Source organism: Ursus arctos, unplaced genomic scaffold (assembly GCF_023065955.2).
Source record: "Ursus arctos isolate Adak ecotype North America unplaced genomic scaffold, UrsArc2.0 scaffold_27, whole genome shotgun sequence".
In the NCBI taxonomy this organism is placed as follows: Eukaryota; Metazoa; Chordata; class Mammalia; order Carnivora; family Ursidae; genus Ursus; species Ursus arctos.
In genome coordinates, this window is record NW_026622952.1 from 21,494,964 (window position 1) to 21,513,308 (window position 18,345).

Genomic DNA, 18,345 nt, shown 5'->3' on the forward strand with positions numbered 1-18,345 from the left:
TTGTCTCTCCATCAATTCTATCAATGACAGCCTTGCTGGATAAAGGATCCTTGGCTGCATGTTCTTCTCACTTAGTGTTCTGAGTATGTCTTGCCAGCTTTTTCTGGCTTGCCAGGCCTCTTTAGACAGGTCTGACGTTATTCTGATGTTCCTCCCTCCTTAGGTAAGGATTCTCTTCTGCCTGGCCACTTTCAAGATTGTATCCTTGGATCTAAGATTTGTGAATTGTACTATTGTGTGATGTGTTGTTGGTCTGTTCTCATTGATCTTGGGAGGGGTTCTCTCTGCCTCTTGGACATGAATGCTTGTTTCCTTCCCCAGATGAGGGAAGTTCTCAGCTGCAATTTGTTCAAATATCTCTTCTGTTTCTCCAACCCCTCTGGGATGCTGATGATTCTGACATTGGAATGTTTCACTGAGTCAGTAATCTCCCGTAATCTACATTCTTGAGATTGGATTTTTTTTTTGGAGCCAAGTTCCCTTTTTTTCCTTCTTTTCTACCATCCCATCTTCCAATTCACTAACTCATTCTTCTGCCTCATTTACCCTGGCCATCAGAGCGTCTAGTTTAGAATGCATTTGATTCATAGCATTTTTAATTTCTGCCAGATTTTCTCTCATTTCCACCCTTAGAGATTCTATATTCTCCTTAATATTATTGTTAATATTTTTTTCAAGCCTATACATCATCTTGACCATTGTTACTCTGAACTCCATTTCTGACAATTTGGTTATATCCATATCCATCAGTTCTGTGGCAGAGGCCACAGTCTCTGTGTCCTTTCTTTGCTGAGGGTTTCTCCTTCTCATCATTCTGATGAGGAGATGTTGCGGGGATGCACAGAGCCCAAATTATTGACAAGGACCTAGGCAGTGTGCACTTGTTTTATAGGGATCTTAGGGATGTGGGCTTCTTGATTTTTCAGCCTGCCTTCTGGGGGAGGGGCCTGCCGCACTGATATTCATGCAACCCTGTTTGGGTAGAGTTGCCCCATCCCCTGCGATGGGGCATGGGGCTGGGCACAATGTGAGCTGGTATTTCCGGGCTTTTGTTCTCTGGCAGCTTTCCCTGGCGGTTTTCTGTGGCTCTTCTGAGAGTCAGAGCCGCAGTGGCCGAATCCCAGCCTCTGTCTCAGAACAGAGATCGCAGTCCGCTCTCCACTGAGCTCTCCTGGCCACTCTAACTCTGTTTCCGTTGGTGCTGCTAAAAACCCCATAGCATCCCAGGTTGTGCACCCCACAGCCGCTCTCCCAGCCCTCACTTCCCAGGCCCGTACGTCTCTGTCCTTTGTGCTTCTAACACCGCCAGCTGCCCCTGGTTCCCACATGTGTTCCCGTGCTCCCTGTTTCAGTGTGGTTTGCGCACGCTCCGGAGCGCCGGTTTTCAGTCTGGTTGCATGCATGTTCCTCTGCTCATGGTCTGTCTGCTCTCTCGCGGGTTCTGGTCCTTGAGTCGACCCCGCTCCCCAGTGCAGGTGGCTACCGCTTCCCGGTGCCCAAGCGCCATCGGCTCCCTACCCCTTCCGTTTATCTTCCGATATCTGTGCATGGATTCACGGCTCCCCGCTTCCTTCCTCGATACTCAGCACCGGAGATGTTCGTCCATAGAGATCCAGATGTATCTTCCTATGTCTCGGGCTGATTTCGTGGGTGTTCAGGATGGTCTGGTAGATATCCAGCTCAGTTCAGGGGACCGGCTGAAAAAAGGTCCCCTACTCCTCTGCCATCTTTTTTCCTTCTCAACATACTGTTCTAATATGGAGTTTTCTGATTCTGACTGCCTGTTTTACGTCTTTACCGAGTATTGCTTGCATACTTTCATGTTTTTAAATGTCACTAATGAGCATCTATTTCAACTTAAAGAACTCCTTTAAGCATTTTTTTGTTTGTTTTTTTTTTTTTTTTGCAAGGCAGGTCTAGTGGTGTCGAACTCACTTAACTTTTGTCTGGGCAGTTTTCTGGCCTGTACACATTTGAAGAATAATTGTGCTAGATAGAATATTCTTGGCTGCAATTTTTAATTTTTCAGCTCTTTGAGTATGTTCTTACACTCTCTCACCAGGCCTGTAGATTTTCTGCTAAGAAATCTGCTGAAAGGCTAATGGAGTTTCTTTGTGGATAACATTGTCTTTTCCCTTGGCTGCCTTTAGATTTCTTTCTTTGCCATTTACTTTGACATTTCATTATAATGTGTCTTGGAGATGGTCTTTTTAATTTTTTAAAGATATTTTCTTTTTATTTCATACTTTTAAATTTCTATTAAGGTATAATTGACATAAAACATACTAGTTTCAAGTGTCCAACATAATGATTTGATATTTATATGTATTATAAAGTGACCACCCTGATAGTTCTAGTTGATATCCATCACCACAAATTATTTTCATGATGATTTTTAGGATTTACTGTCAACTTTGAAACATGCAATACAGTATTATCAATAATAGTCTCCATGCTGCACTTTACATCCTCAAGACTTATAACTAGAAGTTTGTATACGTTGACACCCTTCACCAAGTTCATTCATACCCCAACCCCTGCCTCTGGCAACCACCCATCTCTTCTCTATATCTGCAAATTTAGGGTGTGTGTGTGTGTGTGTGTGTGTGTATTCCACAAATAAATAAGATCATACAGTATTTGTTTTACTGACCCATTCTGACCTATTTCACTCAGGTGAATGCCCTCAAAGTCCATCCATGTTGTTACAGTGGCAACATTTCATTCTATTTGTGACTAAGTGATATTCCTGTTTGGTTTTTGTCATGTGTTTTTCTGCATCTTTTGAGATAATCATGTTTATCACTTTCTTAATGCTATGTATACTATTTCCTGATTTACAGATGTTGAAATACGCTTGCATCTCTAGAATAAATCCCACTCAATTATGGTGTATAATCCTTCCAATGTGCTGTTGAATTCTGTTTGCCAGTATTTTGTTGAGGATTTTTGTATGTACATCAGAGATCTAGGCCTGTAATTTTCCTTTCATGTAATGCCTTTGTCTGGTTTTAGTATCAGGGTACTGTTAGCCTTTTTTTTTTTTATAATAATTTTTTTATTATATTATGTTAGTCACCATACAGTACATCCTTAGCTTTTGATGTAGTGTTCCATGATTCATTATTTGCGTATAACACCCAGTGCACCATGCAATATGTGCCCTCCTTAATACCCATCACCAGCTTATCCCAGGCCCCTACCTCCTTCCCCTTTGAAGCCCTCAGTGTGTTTCCCAGAGTCCATAGTCTCTTGTGGTTCATTCCCCCTTCTGTTTACCCCCACTTCATTCTTCCCTTCCTTCTCCTACCGATCTCCCTGCTATTTCTTTATGTTCCATAAATGAGTGAAACCATATGATAATTGTCTTTCTCTGCTTCACTTATTTCACTTAGCATACTCTCCTCCAGTCCCGTCCGTTTTGCTGCAAATGTTGTATAATCATTCTTTCTGATGGCTGAGTAATATTCCATTGTATATATGGACCACATCTTCTTCATCCATTCATCTGTTGAAGGGCACCTCGGCTCCTTCCACAGTTTGGCTATTGTGGACAATGCTGCTATGAACATCGGGATGCATATAGCCCTTCTCCACACTGCGTCTGTATTTTTGGGGAGAATACCCAGTAATGCAATTGCTGGATCATAGGGTAGCTCTATTTTTAACTTTTTGAGGGACCTCCACACTGTTTTCCATAGTGGCTGTACCAATTTGCATTCCTACCAACAGTGTAAGAGCGATCCCCTTTCTCTATATCCTTTCCAACATTTGTTGTTTCCTGCCTTGTCCATTTTTTGCCATTCTAACTGGCATAAGGTGGTATCTCAATGTGGTTTTGATTTGAATTTTCCTGATGGCTAATGATTTTGAATTTTTCATGTGTCTGTTAGCCATTTGTATGTCTTCATTGGAAAAGTGTCTGTTCACATCTTCTGCCCATTTTTTGATTTGTTTCTCATATGTTGAGTTTGAGAAGTTCTTTGTAGATCTTGGATACCAGTCTTTTATCTGTACTGTTAGCCTTTTAAAACCAGTTTGGAAGTGTTCCCTCCCCTCCTTGTCAGTTTTTGGGAAGAGGATGAGAAACATTGGCATTAATTAATTCTTCCTTAAATGCATGGTAGAATTCATCAGTGAATCTATCTGGTCTTAGTCTTTGTTGGGAAGTTTTTGATGACTGATTTTTCTCCTGACTCATTATTGGTCTATTCAAGTATTTTATTTCTTTATGATTCAGTCTCAGTACAATATGTTTCTAGGAGTTTATTTCTTCCAGGTTATTTATGTACAGTTATTTATAGTAGTCCCTTATGATTCTTTGTATTTCTGTGCTATCAATTGTAATGTCTCCTCTTTATTTTCTCATTTATTTGAGACTTTTCTCTTTTTTGCTTAATCTAGCTCTTGGTTTGTTAATTTTGTTTATCTTTTTAAAAACCCGCTTTTATGTTCATTAATATTTTAAATTGGGTTTTTTGTTGGGGGGGTCTATATTTCATTTATTCCTGCTCTGATCTTCATTTCCCTTCTGCTAACTTTGGATTTCTCTTGTTCTTTCCTAGTCTCTTGAGCTGTGGAGACCAGTTTATCTGAATTTGTTCTATTTTAACATGGGCTTTTATCACTATAACCTTCCCAGTTGAAACACTTTTTGTAGTATCCCATAAATCTTGTTATGTTGCCATTCCATTTTATGTGTTTCAGACACATTTTTGTTTCTCTTTTGATTTCTTTTTTTGACCCATGGTTTGTTCAGGACCAGTTTGTTCAGTATGCATATATTGGGAGATTTTCCAGCTTTTCTCTTTTTACTAATTTGTAGTTTCATACCATTGTGGTTGGGAAAGATACTGGATATGATTTCAATCATCAGGTTATTAAATCTTGTTTTATGGTCTATTTTATGTATTATTTATCCTGGGGAATGTCCTTGTGTGGTTGAGAAGGTTGTGTATTTGGCTACTGTTAGAATATTCTGCATATGTCATTTAAGTCAATTTAGTCTTGTAGTTCAGGTCCAGTGTTTCCTTATTTATTTTGTGTGGATGATCTGTCCATTGTTGAAAGTGAGGTATTGAATTAGATTATTTTTGTATTGCTGTCTATTTCTCCTGTCAGGTACATTAATATTTGCTTTATATTTTTAGGTACTCTGATGAAGGGTACATATATTTATTATTGTTATTTCTTGATGAATTGACTCCCTTATACAGTGACATTTTTTTGGCTCCTATTACAGTTTTTGACTGAAAGATTATTTTGTCTGATGCAGGTATAGCAACTCCTGTTCTCTTTTGACTTCTATTTACATGGAATATCTTTTGCCATCTCTTCCCTTTGAGACTATGTGTGTCCATATAGCTGTAGTGAGTCTTTTTTGGGCAGCATGTTCTTGGGTCTTGTTACCCATTCATCTACCACTCTGTCTTTTAATTGAAGAATTTGGTTCATTTATATTTTTTTAATGATTTTTTATTATATTAGGTTAGTCACCATACAGTACATCCCTGGTTTCTGATGTAAAGTTCCATGATTCATTAGCTGCGTATAACACCCAGTGCACCATGCAGGACATGCCCTACCTACTACCCATCACCAGTCTATCCCATTCCCCCACCCCCCTCCCCTCTGAAGCCCTCAGTTTGTTTCTCATAGTCCATTTTATATTTAATTATTGACAGGTAAAGGAATTGCTCATGCTGTCTTCTTGATTGTTTCCTAGCTGTTGTATAGTTTCTTTGCTCTTTTGTCCTCCTCTTCCTGTCTTCCTCTGCGATTTGATCATTTTCTGTAGTGGTATGCGTTGTTTCCATTCCTTTGTCTGTTGTGTAATTACTACAGTTTTGTGTTTTGTGATTGCCATGGGGCTTATGCAAAACATCTTATAGTTACAATAATCTATTTTAAGCCTATAATAACTTAACATTGTTCACATTAAAAACCTCAACACTTTACTTCCCCACATTTTATGTTTTTGCTGTCACAATTTTTCTTTTTTCAGATTGTATCTATTAACAAGTTATTGTAGTATATTTTTAATTCTTTACTCTTCAACCTTTATGCTAGTATTATAAGTGATTTACAAGCCATCTTTACAATATCAGTGTATTATGAATTTGACTATGTGTTTACTTCACCAGTGAGTTTATATTTTCATCTTACTAGTTAGTGTCTTCCCCTCCACCTCCCAGTATGAAAAACACTGTTTAGCATTTTAAGTTAGGTCTGGTGATGGTGAGCTCCTTCAGCTTTTGTTTGTCTGGGAATGCTTATCTCCTCTTCAATTCTGAAGGGAAGTTGTGTGGTTTTTTTTGCTTTTTTTTTTGTTTTTGGCAAAGTATTCTTGTTTGCCTGTTGTTGTTGTTTTTTTCCTTTGAGCCCTTTGAATATATCATCCCACCTTTTCCAGGCCTATAGATGTCTGTTGAGAAAACCACTGATAGTTTTATTGGGGTTTCCTTGAATGTGATGAGCTTTTTTCTCTTGCTGCTTTCAAGAGTCTGTTTTTGATTTTTGACTCTTTTATTATAATGCGTATCAGTAAAATCTTCTTTGGGTTGAATTTTACTGGGGACTTTCAAGCTTCATGTACCTGAATGTGAATATCTTTCCCCACATTGTGGAAGTTTTCAATCTATTTCTTTAAATAAATTTTCTATCTCTTTCTCTATTCTTCTGGGAATTCCCATAGTGCAAATATTATTGCTTTTCATGGTGTTCCATAAGTGTCATTGGCTTTTTCCTTTCCTTTTATTCTTTTTTCCTGAGTGGATAATCTCAAATGAAGTATATTTGAGTTAACTGTTCCTTCAGCTTGATTGAATCTGTTGTTTAAACTCTTTATTGCGTTTTTAGTTCATTCATTTTTTAGTCATTCTGTTTTGCACCTCTAAAATATGTGTTGTGTTAATGTTTTCTCTTTATTGAACTTATTCTCTTTATTGAACTTGAAAGCAGTTCTCGCATTTTTTTTATCTAGATAAATTGTTTATCTGGTGTGTGTGTGTGTGTTTCCAAGATTCTTCTTTTTTCTTTTTTAAGAGAGCAGTGCAGGAGGAGTAGAGGGAGAGGGACATGGGGCTTGATCTCATAACACTGAAATCATGACTTGGGCTGAAAGCAGGAGTCAGATGCTTAACTGACTGAACCACCCAGGTGCCCTGCTCTCCAAGATTCTTTAGATCAATTATTTTGAGTTCTTTCTTTAGTCAATTTGTAGATTTAGTCAATTTGGGATCAGTTACTTGTAGTTTATCGTGTTCCTTTGGTGGTGTTGTATTTCCTCAATTCTTCATGAGCCCTATAGCCTTGCATGGGTGTCTGCATATTTGAAGAAACAATCACCTCTTTGGGACTTTGGGACTGAGTTCGTTAAGGAAGGACCACTTCTGCAGGCTGTGTGCACGTTTTAGCCTACTGTGCCCTGCGTCTAGTGGTGCAGGGTGCCAAGGACAGGGCCATGTGATAGCTGTGAGTCAGGAGGGTGGACATGGTGTCTCATTGGCTTAGGCTATTGTTTCATGACATGGACAACTGTGTGAGCCTTGGCACTGAATGCTGTGGGGCATCTGCAACGACTGTAAAATTCGTTAGGGTCTTCAGCTTTTCAAGGTCCAGTGGTATGGGATCAGGGCAAACAACATTGGTGACCAGAGCCAGCACTGCTCACAGCTGCAGGGACTGGTTGTAGATGCCTGTGTGATGGCAGGGGCTGGCTGCTGGCACACACACAGTGGTGAGGGTAGGGTTCAGCAGCAGGTGCCTGGGTTGATAGCACTCATGTGGCCAGAGGAGCTGTTGTGGGTGAACAGCATTGGGAGCTGGTGATGGGAATCATGGCTGGTGTGGTGGGTGTACAACTATCAGAGCTAACTGTGGGCACACATGACAGTGCAGACCAGTGACAGGATTCCAAGCTGCATCCAGGTGCACAAGCCGTTGCTGGGGCCTGGGCTATCAGCACTCACTCAGCTTCAGGGCTAACTCTGGGGGTGTGCACCATAGTGCCCGTGACCGTCAGGGCTGTTGTCTTATAATCAGTGACTGCGTGGACTTGCTATGTGCACGTATGCATGGTACAGTTTGGTCATAGGAGTACAGGTTGACTTGGGGTATTCAACCAGCTGCGGATGTGTGCATGGCGGTAAGGGTTGGCCACAAGAGGCTGGACTGGTGTACATCCAAGGCTGCTGGCTTAAATTCAGGAAGCAACATGTCCTTAGTGGGGCCAGCCAGGTCAGCTCTGGCAGGAAGGACTCAGACAGCTGGAGTGACAACCTCTGAAGCCCACAGCAGTGAAATATTCAGGAGGTCATGACAGTTGAGCTGGCCATTGGTTACCTCACTGGTAAGAGCTACTGGGTTTCACTGCAGAGCAGCACATTTGGAACCCAGTAGACCATAGCACGTTGCTGATGACTGATAGCCCCCTTTCTTCTTCCTTGCTCCTAGCCATCTCTAGTCCTCTCAGACATGCCAGTCTATGGGTGGTGACCTGGAGCAGCTCCGTTATGCGGAGTCCAGCTTTCCCTTTCCCAAAGAGGGGAAATGTTTTGTGCTGGTAGTTTGCCTTTTGGCATTGAGAAATGACAGCCTGAGGGATAAGATGATGCAGGCAAAATGAAACTATTCTTCCTACCCTGTTTATGCAGTTATTCTCAAGATTTTTACTCTACTATATTGATTGAAGCTTCATAAATGGATTCTCAAGTTCTACCAGAGCTATTTTTATTTGTAGATATTGTCTAGTTGCTCTTTGTGGGAGGACAGAGGTTGGAGTCTCCCACTTAGCCATGTTTGTGATGTCACTCCTTACCAAGGGTAATTTAGAGTTGTTACTTAATTTTCAAACATTTCGAATTTGCTAGCTATGTTCTTTCGTTGACTTCAAATTTAAATACCATATCACATAAAATATTCTATATGATATCTTTTGAATTTGTTATGGTTTTCTTTGTGATATAACTTATCCATTTACATAAGTATTCCAAGTAATGACAAATATAATGTATTTTTTGTAGCTCTTGAGCTAAGGTCCTATCGGGATACTGATAAAGATGCTGAGCGTACCTGGGTTCATGTGATTGGCAATCTGAGTGACAGTGTATCTGGAACATATATTTTCCCGTTTGTCATTATTTATACATTATTTAATGCCTGGATACTCATCTGATATTTAAAAACCTGTTGCATTTAGACTTGTCTCAGAATAAGGTACATGGAAGAACCACTCCCTCCTCCCCCCACTCCGTGAAGATAGATACCCAAATATACTGGTGGAAATTAATTTTCTGCCACATGTCATAAAGTCACTATAGGAATAATACATTAAGCACATATCTACCACCCCCACAGGGGAGAATGAAGCTCAGTTATATAATGGACATCAGGAAAGTCCATGGTTCAAATTACAGATTAACAAAGTTCATGAGTTCAAAACTATTCTATCTAAAATCAGATTCTCATTCCACTTACTGCTTGAATTTCCTATAAAGTTTTAAAGTAGGACCTTATATGCAAGTAGAGAAAGTCAAGAAATCTTTTTCAGATCTGTGTGGGCTGGAGGGGCAAACATTTAGGCGATTAATGTAATTACAATAAGGAATGTGCTTTTTTCCTAAATATTTACTTATTTATTTAAGAGAGAGAAAGCGTGAGCTAGAGGTGGGGGAAGGGACAGACATGCCCAGCCCGGAGACTGATACAGGGTTTGATCTCATGACCCTGAGGTCATGATTTGAGCTGAAATCAAGAGTCAGGCACTCAACAGACTGATCCACCGAGGCGGCCCGATGAATGTATTTTTAAGGGAAAAAAGTTTGTAACAACAATAACAATTCTCACCAAGTCACAAATTATTACTTGAAATAGTAGGAAACAAAAGGTGGATATATTTAAAAGGCACTAGATTCACTGACCACGGGGCCATTCTGGAGATACCATGCAGGAAATCTGGAGTTATATAACATTTCTTTAATGAAGTATGGTTGACATATAACATTAGTTGCTGGTGTATAATATAATAATTTGATATTTGTATATATTGAAAAATTATCACAAGTCTAGTTAACATCTGACAGCATACATAATTAGAAAATTTTTTTGGTCGGATAAATTTCAAGATTAATTCTCTTCTCAGATTTCAAATATGCAGTACATTATTAATTATAGTCACCAAGATTGTACCTTTTAACCCCCTTCACACATTTTATCCAAACCCCACCCCTTGCCTCAAGCAGTCACCAATCTATTTTCTGTATCTGAATTTGGTTTTGCTTGTTGTATTTTTTAGATTCTGTATATAACTAAGATCATACAGTATTTGTCTAAATTGACTTATTTCACTTAGCATAATGTCCTCAAAATCTGTCTATGTGTGGCAAATAGCAAAAATTCCTTTTTTAAGCCTGAATAATATTGTGAATAAGCCTGATAAGCCTGAATATTACATTGTGTATACATCCTACATTTTTCTTTATCCATTCATCCATCAATGGGCGCAGGTTGTTTTCATATCTTGGCTACTTATTAAAGCTACAGTGAACATGGAGGTACATACATCTTTTTTGAGTTAGTGTTTCCTTTTTCTTTGGAGAAATGCCCAGAAGTGGAATAGCTGGATCATAATGGTAGTTCTATTTTTAATTTTTTTTTTTTTTTTTGAGGAACCTCCATACTGTTTTCCAAGGTGGCTGCACCAATTTACAGTCCTACCAACAGTGCAGGAGGGATTCTTTACTCCAAATCCTCACCAACACTTGTGATTTCTTCTTTTTGATAATAACCACTTTAACAGTTGTGAGATAATATTCCATGTGGTTTTGATTTGTATTTCTCTGATGATTATGGTGGTGAACATCTGTTCATGTAACCTGTTGGCCATCTGTACATCTTCTGTGAAACAAATGTCTATTCACATATTCTGTCCATTTTAATAAGATTTTTTTTTTTTTTGCTACTGAGTTGTAGGACTTCATTATGTATTTTGGATATCAACCTGTAATGAGATATGGTTTGCAAATATTTTCTCCCATTCTATAGGTTGCCTTTTCATTTTGTTGATTTTTTTTTCCCACTGTGTAGAAGGTTTTTTGTTCAATATAGTTCCACTACTTAGTTTTGCTTTTGTTGCTTTTGATGTTATGTCTGAGAAATCATTGCCAAGGTTTATGTCAAGTTGCGTAGCCATATGTTTTCTTCTAGGAGTTTCATAGTTTCAAGTCTTACATTCAAGCTTTAGTCCATTTTGAATTAATTTGAATTAAAGCAATATAGTGGTCCAGATTTATTTTTTTGCACATGGCTGTCCCATTTTCCCAACATCATTTATTGAAGAGACTGTCCTTTCCCCATTGTATATTGTATATTTTTGACTCCTTGGTCATAACTTAACAAGATATGCGTCGGTTTATTTCTGGACTCTGTATATTCTTTTCCATTGATAGATCCATTTTTATACCAATGCCACACCAGTTTGATTATTATAACTTTGCAGTTTCATATCAAGGAACATGATGCCTCCAGCTTTGCTCTTTTTCATAAGCCTACCTTAGCTGTTTGGGCTCTTTTGTGGTTTCACACAAATTTTAGGATTGTTTTTTATACATCTGTGAAAAATGTCATTGAAATTTTGATAAAGATTGCACAGTATCTGTAAATGGCTTTGGGTAGTAAGTACATTTACCAGTACAAATTCTTCCAAATATGAGCATTGTATTTATTCCGTTTATTCGTGTCATCTTCAGTTTTTTACATCAATGTATTGTGGTTTTTAGAACACAGGTCTTTCACCTTCTTGGTTAATTTATTCCCAGGTGTTTGAAGTGTAGAATATAATGATTTGATATTGGTACACATTGTAAAATTGCCACCACAAGTCCGTTTAACATCCATCACCTTACATAGTTAAGTTTTTTCTTGTGCTGAGAACTTAAAGCTCTCCTCGCTTAGCAGCATTCAAGTCTGCAATACAATATTATTAACTATAGTCTTCATGTTGTCCATTACATCTTCATAACTTACTTTAATAACTCAAAGTTTGTACCGCTTCACCTGTTTCTCCCACCATGTGCTCTCCATTTCTGACAACCACCAACCTGTTCTGAGTTGAATTCTTTTTGTTTTTGGATACCACATATAAGTGTGCTCATACAGAATTTGTCTCTGACTTAGTTCATGAGCGTAGTGCCCTCAAGGTCATCCATATTGTCACACATGGCAAGATTTCGTTCTTTTTTTATGACTGAATAATATCCATTATATATACACACACACACATACCACTTTGTCCATTCATCAGTGAATATAGTCTTTCCTCCCATATCATGGCTATTATAAATGCTGCAATGAACATGAGAGCACAGATATCTTTTCAAGTTAGTGTTTTCATTTTCATTGAGTAAATACCCAGAATTGGAATTGCTGGATCATATTGTAGTTCAATGTGTAATTTTTGGAGAAATTTCAATGATATTTTTCATTGTGGCTACACTAACTTACATTTCCACTAACAGTGCGAAATATTCCCTTTATTCCACATCCTTGCCTACACGTGTTATCTCTTGTTTGTTTTTAATAATCATTCTAACAGGTGATTAGCTGTTGGTTTTCAACAATATCCATTAATGAGATGATAGCTTATTGTGATTTGGGTTTGCATTTCTCTGATGGTTGGTGATGTCGTGCATCTTTTCATGTTTGTTGGCCTTCTATATATCTTTAGGAGAAATATCTATTTAGTTCCTCTGCTCATTTGCACAATCATATTGGATTTTTTTTTGCTATTGAGTTGTAAAAATTCTTTATATATCTTAAATATTAACCTCTTTTGTGATATGACTTGCAAACATTTCTCTCATTCTGTAGAGTGTTTTTCACTTTGTCAATAGTTTCCTTTACTGTGCAGACGCTTTTTAGTTTGATATAGGTTTTTGCTTTTGTTGCCTTTGTTTTTGTTGTGAACTCCAAAAAAATCATTGCCAAGAATGATGTCAGGTAGCTTACCCCCATGTTTTCTTTTAGGAGTTTTATAGTTTCAAGTTTTATATTTAAGCAATCAATCTATTTTGAATTTTTGTCTATAAACTAATATCATGGTCTAGTTTTATTCTTTTCTATGTGGTTATTCAGTTTTCCCAGCACCATTGAAGGATTGTTTTCCCATTTATATTGTTGGCTCCTTTGTTGTAAGTTAACTGACTGCACATGTGTGAGTTTATTTCTTGGCTCTCGATTATTTCATTGATCTTTGTGTGTCTTCTTATGCCAACACCATACTGTTTTGATTACTGTAGCTTTGTAATGGTATTTGAAATCAGGGCATGTAATGCTTCCAGCTTTGTTCTTTCTCCAGATTGTTTGGCTGTTCGGGGTCATTTGTGCTGTCATACAAATTTGAGGATTTTTTTTTTCTATTTCTGTGAAAATTGCCTTTGGAATTCTGATAGGAATTATATAGACTGGTATCTGTTGATGGTTAATTCTTCCAATTCATGAGTAGGGAATATCTTTATATTTACCTGTGTCTTTAATTTCTTTCATTAATATTGTATAGTTAACAATGCACAGGTTTTTCACTCCCTTGATTAAACTTATCCTTAGATATTTTATTCTTCTTGATAAAATTAGAAGTGGAACTGTTTTCTCCATTTCTTTCTGATAGTATGTTATTAGTGTATAAATGCAAGGGAGTTTTGTTGATCAGCATCCTGCAACTCTACTGAATTTGTGTTTTCATTCAAGCGGTTATTTGGTGGCATACTTAGTTTTCTATATATCATGTCATCTGAAAATGGTGACAATTTTACTTCTTCCATTCTAATTTGAGTTTATTTTATTTATACATTTTTTGCACAGTTGCTCTGGCTATGACTTCTAGTACTATATTGAATAAAAATGGCAAGAGGAGGTCCTTCTCTTGTAACTGATCTTGGGCGAAAGCTTTCAGCTTTTCACAACTCAGTATAATGTTAACTATGTGTTTGTCATATATGGCCCTTCTATTATGTTGAAGTACGTCCCCTCTATGGTTGAGAGTTTTTATTGTGAATGGGTGTTGAATTGTTCAATTTTTTTTTCTGCAGATATTGAGGTGATAATATATTTTTTATTGAAATATGATTGGCTTGCAACGTGTTAATTTAAGGTGTACAATATGGTGATTTGACATTTATATACCTTGTGAAATGATCACAATAAGTCTGGTTCCCATCCGTCACTATACATCACTATTACAATCCTATTGACCATGTTACCTATGCTGTACTGGACATCACTGTGGCTTATTTATTTTATAACTAAAAGTTTGTACCTTTCAATCCCCTTGAAATATTTTGACGAAGCTCCTGCCTTTCCATCTGCTTTTGCAACCAGCAGTTTATTCTCTGGATTTATGAGTCTGTTTCTGTTTTTCTTTTTGTTTTTTAGGTTCTACGTATATGTGAAATCACGAGGTATTTCTGTCTGACTTATTTCACTTACATAATACCTTCTAGGCCCATCCATGTTGCTGCAAATAACAAGATTACATTCTTTTTATGGCTGAGTAAAATTCAGTTGTATGTATATATCACATCTTTATCATTCATCTGTCAAGGGATACTTAAGTTGCTTTCATATTTTGGTTATTGTAAAAAATGATTCAATGAACAGAGGGTCATATATATCTTTTTTAAATTAGTGTTTTCATGTTCTTTATATACCTGGAAGTAGAATTTCTAGATGGTATGGTATTTCTATTTTTAATTTTTTGAAGAACAGTAATACTGTTTTCCATAGTGGCTGCACTAATTTGCATTCCCACCAACAGTGCATGATGGGTTTCTTTTCTCCACATCCTGGCCAACACTTGTTAATTCTTATCACTTTGATACTAGTTGTTCTGGCAGGTGTGAGGTGATATCTTGTGGTTTTTATTTGCATTTCCTTGATGATTAGTGACATTGAGCATCTTTTCATGTGTCTGTTTGCTACCTGTATGTCATCTTTGGAGAAATGTCTATTCAAGTTTTCTGCCTGTTTTTAAATTGGATTGTTTGCTCTTTTGGTGTTGAGTTGTATGAATCCTTCACATATTTTTCATATTAACCCCTTGTCACATATATCATTTGCAAATACATTCTCTCATTCAGTAGATTGCCTTTTCACTTGGTTAATGGTTTCCTGTCTGCAAAAGCCTTTCCTTTGGTGTAGTACAAATTGTTTATTTTTGTCTTTGTTGTCCTTGCCTCAAGAGACATCCAAAAAATTGCTAAGACAGAAGTCAGTGCATAGTTTACTGCCTGTGTTTTCTTTTGGGAGTTTTATGGTTTCAGGTCTTATGTTTAGGTCTTCAATCCATTATGATTTCATTTTTGCATGTGGTATAAGAAGCTGGTCCAGCTTCAGTCTTTCACATGTAGCTGTCCAGTTGTCCCTGCACCATTTATTGAGGAGTCTGTCCTTCCCCATTGTATATTATTACCTTCTTCATTGTAGATTAACTGACTATACAAGTGTGGGGTATTTCTTGGCTCTCTATTCTGTTCAGTTAATTAATGTTCCTGGCTTTGTGGCAGTATATACTATTTTGATTACTATAGCTTGGTAGTATAGTTTGAAATCTGGACCATGATATGGTTTGTTTTCTCCAGCTTTGTTATTCTTAAGATTCCTTTCACTATATTCAGGGTCTTTCATGGATCCATGCAAATTTTAGAATTGTTAGTTCCAGCTCTATAAAAAATGCTATTGGTATTTTATAGAGCTTGCACTCAATCTGTAGATTGCTTTGGGTAACATGGACATTTTAACATTAATTCTTCCAATCCATGAGCATTGCATATTTTCCATTTGTTTGCATCATCTTCAGTTTCTTTCATCAATGCATTGTAGTTTTCAGAGTACAGGTCTTTTTCTCCCTTGGGTAAATATATTTCTAGGTATTTTATTCTTTTTGATGCAGTTGTAAATGGGAGTTTTCTTAGTTTCTCTTTCTGATACTTGGTCATTAGCCTATAAAAACACAACTGATTTTTGTATATTAATTTTGTATTCTGCAACTTCATTGAATTTATTTATTCTAACAGTTGTCTGGTGGAGTCTTTGGGGTGTCTATGTAAAGTATCATATCAACTGCAAATAGTGAAGTTTTACTTGTTCCTTACCAATTGGGATGTCTTTATTTCTTGTCTTATTGCTGTGGCTAGGATTTCCAGTACTATGTTGAATAAAACTGGAGATGGTGAAAATTTTACATTGTTCCTGATCTTAGAGGAAAAGCTCTAATTTCACCATTGAGTATGATGTTAGCTGTGGGTATTTCATATATGGCCTTTATTATGTTGAGATACGTTCCCTCTAAACCCACTTTGTTGAGGGTTTTTATCAAGAATGAACATCTTATTTTGTCAAATGCTTTTTCTGCATCTATTGAGATGAATATATGGTAACACAAACTTTCGGAAAGCAGGGATACCCATGGTTATTTGCATAGTATTGACATTTTAACAATATTAACTCTTCCATTTTGTGACCATGGACTGTCTTTCCATTTATTTTATTTTATTTTTTTGCTTCATTTCTTTCATCAGTGTCTTGTAGTTTTTGGTATACAGATCTTCAACTTCCTTTGTTAAATTTATTTCTAGGTATTTTATTCTTTTTGATGCAATTGTAAATGGGATTTGCTTAATTTCCCTTTTTGATGGTTTATTATTAATGTATAAAAATGCAACACATTTCCGTATATTAATTTTGAATCCTGAAAATTTACTTATTTGTTCTAAGAGGTTTTTTTGTGGAGTCTTTAGGGTTTTTTTTCATATAGTTTCATGTTATCTGCAAATAGTGGCAAATTTACTTCTTCTTTACCAATTCAGATGCATTTATGTCTTAATATTGCCTGACTGCTGTTGGTAGGACTCCTGGTACTATGTTGAATTGCAACAGTAGGCATTCTTGTATTGTTCCAGGTTTTAGAGGAAAAGCTTTCAACTTTTTGCTATGAAATATTATGTTAACTGTGAGTTTGTTACATATGGGCTTACTGTGTTGGGGTATATTCCCTTTTATACACATTTTGTTGAGAGTTTTATCATGCCTGGATGCTGAATTTTGTCAAATGCTTTTCTGCATCTATTGAAGTGATGATATGATTTTATCCTTCATTTTGTTAATCCAACGTATCATGCTGATTTGTGGATATTGAACCATCTTTGTTTCCCTGGATTAAAGATCACTTGATTGTGGTGTGTAATCCTTTTACTATATTGTTGAATTCAGTTTGCTAATATTTTGTTCATTATGGATACTGGAGTGTAACTTTTTTGTAGTTTTAATGGCTGGTTTTGGTATCAGGGTAATGCTGGTCTTGTAGAATGAAATTGGAAGTGTTTGTTTTCTTCAATTTCTTTGGAATAATTTGACAAAAGTAGGTATTAACTCTTAAGATGTTTAGTATGATTTATTTATGATGATGTCTGGTCCTAGTCTGTGGTTTATTGGGAGTTTTTTGGTTCCTGGTTCAATTTTATTATAAGTAATCAGTCTGTTTAGATTTTTTTCCCTGATTAGTCTTGGAAGGTTGTATGTTTGTAGAAATGTATCCAATTCTTTTTTGTTGACTAATTTATTTGTTTGTTGTAGTCTCTTATAATCCTTTGTATTTTTTGGTGTTGGTTGTAACTTCTTTTATTTCTGATTTTGAGTCCTCTTTTTTTTTTTTTTCTTAATGAGTCTAGGTAAAGTTTTATCAGTTTTGTTTATCTTTCAAAGAATGAGCTTAGTTTCTGTAGTCTTTTATGCTGTCTTTTTATTCACTATGTTATTGATTTCCACTCTGATCTTTATTATTTCTTTCCTTCTACTGACTTTGGACTTTGCTGCTTTTTCTAATTCCTTTAGGTATTAATTAGATTGTTGGAAGTCTTTTTGTTTTGTTTTTTGTTTTTTCTTCTTTAGATAGACCTGTATTGCTATATAGCTCACTCTTATAACTGCTTTCCTGTGTTCCAAAGATTTTAGAGTACTGTTTCCATTTTTATTTGTCTGAAGTTACTTTTGGATTTTTCTTTGATTTTTTTTTTCATTGATATATTGGTTGTTCAGTAACATGTTGTTAAGTAATCTCTGTTTTTCCAGTTCTTTCGCCCAGTAACTGGTTTCTAGTTTCATGCCATTGTGGTATTAAAGATGCTTGGTATCACTTAAATTTCTTTAATTTATTGAGACCTATTTGGTGGCCTAACATGTGGTCTAACCTGGAGAATGTTCTATATATACTTGAAATGTATATATATTCTGCATTGTTTGGATGGAATGTTCTATGTATATCTGTTAATTCCATGTGGTCTAGTGTCTTGTTTA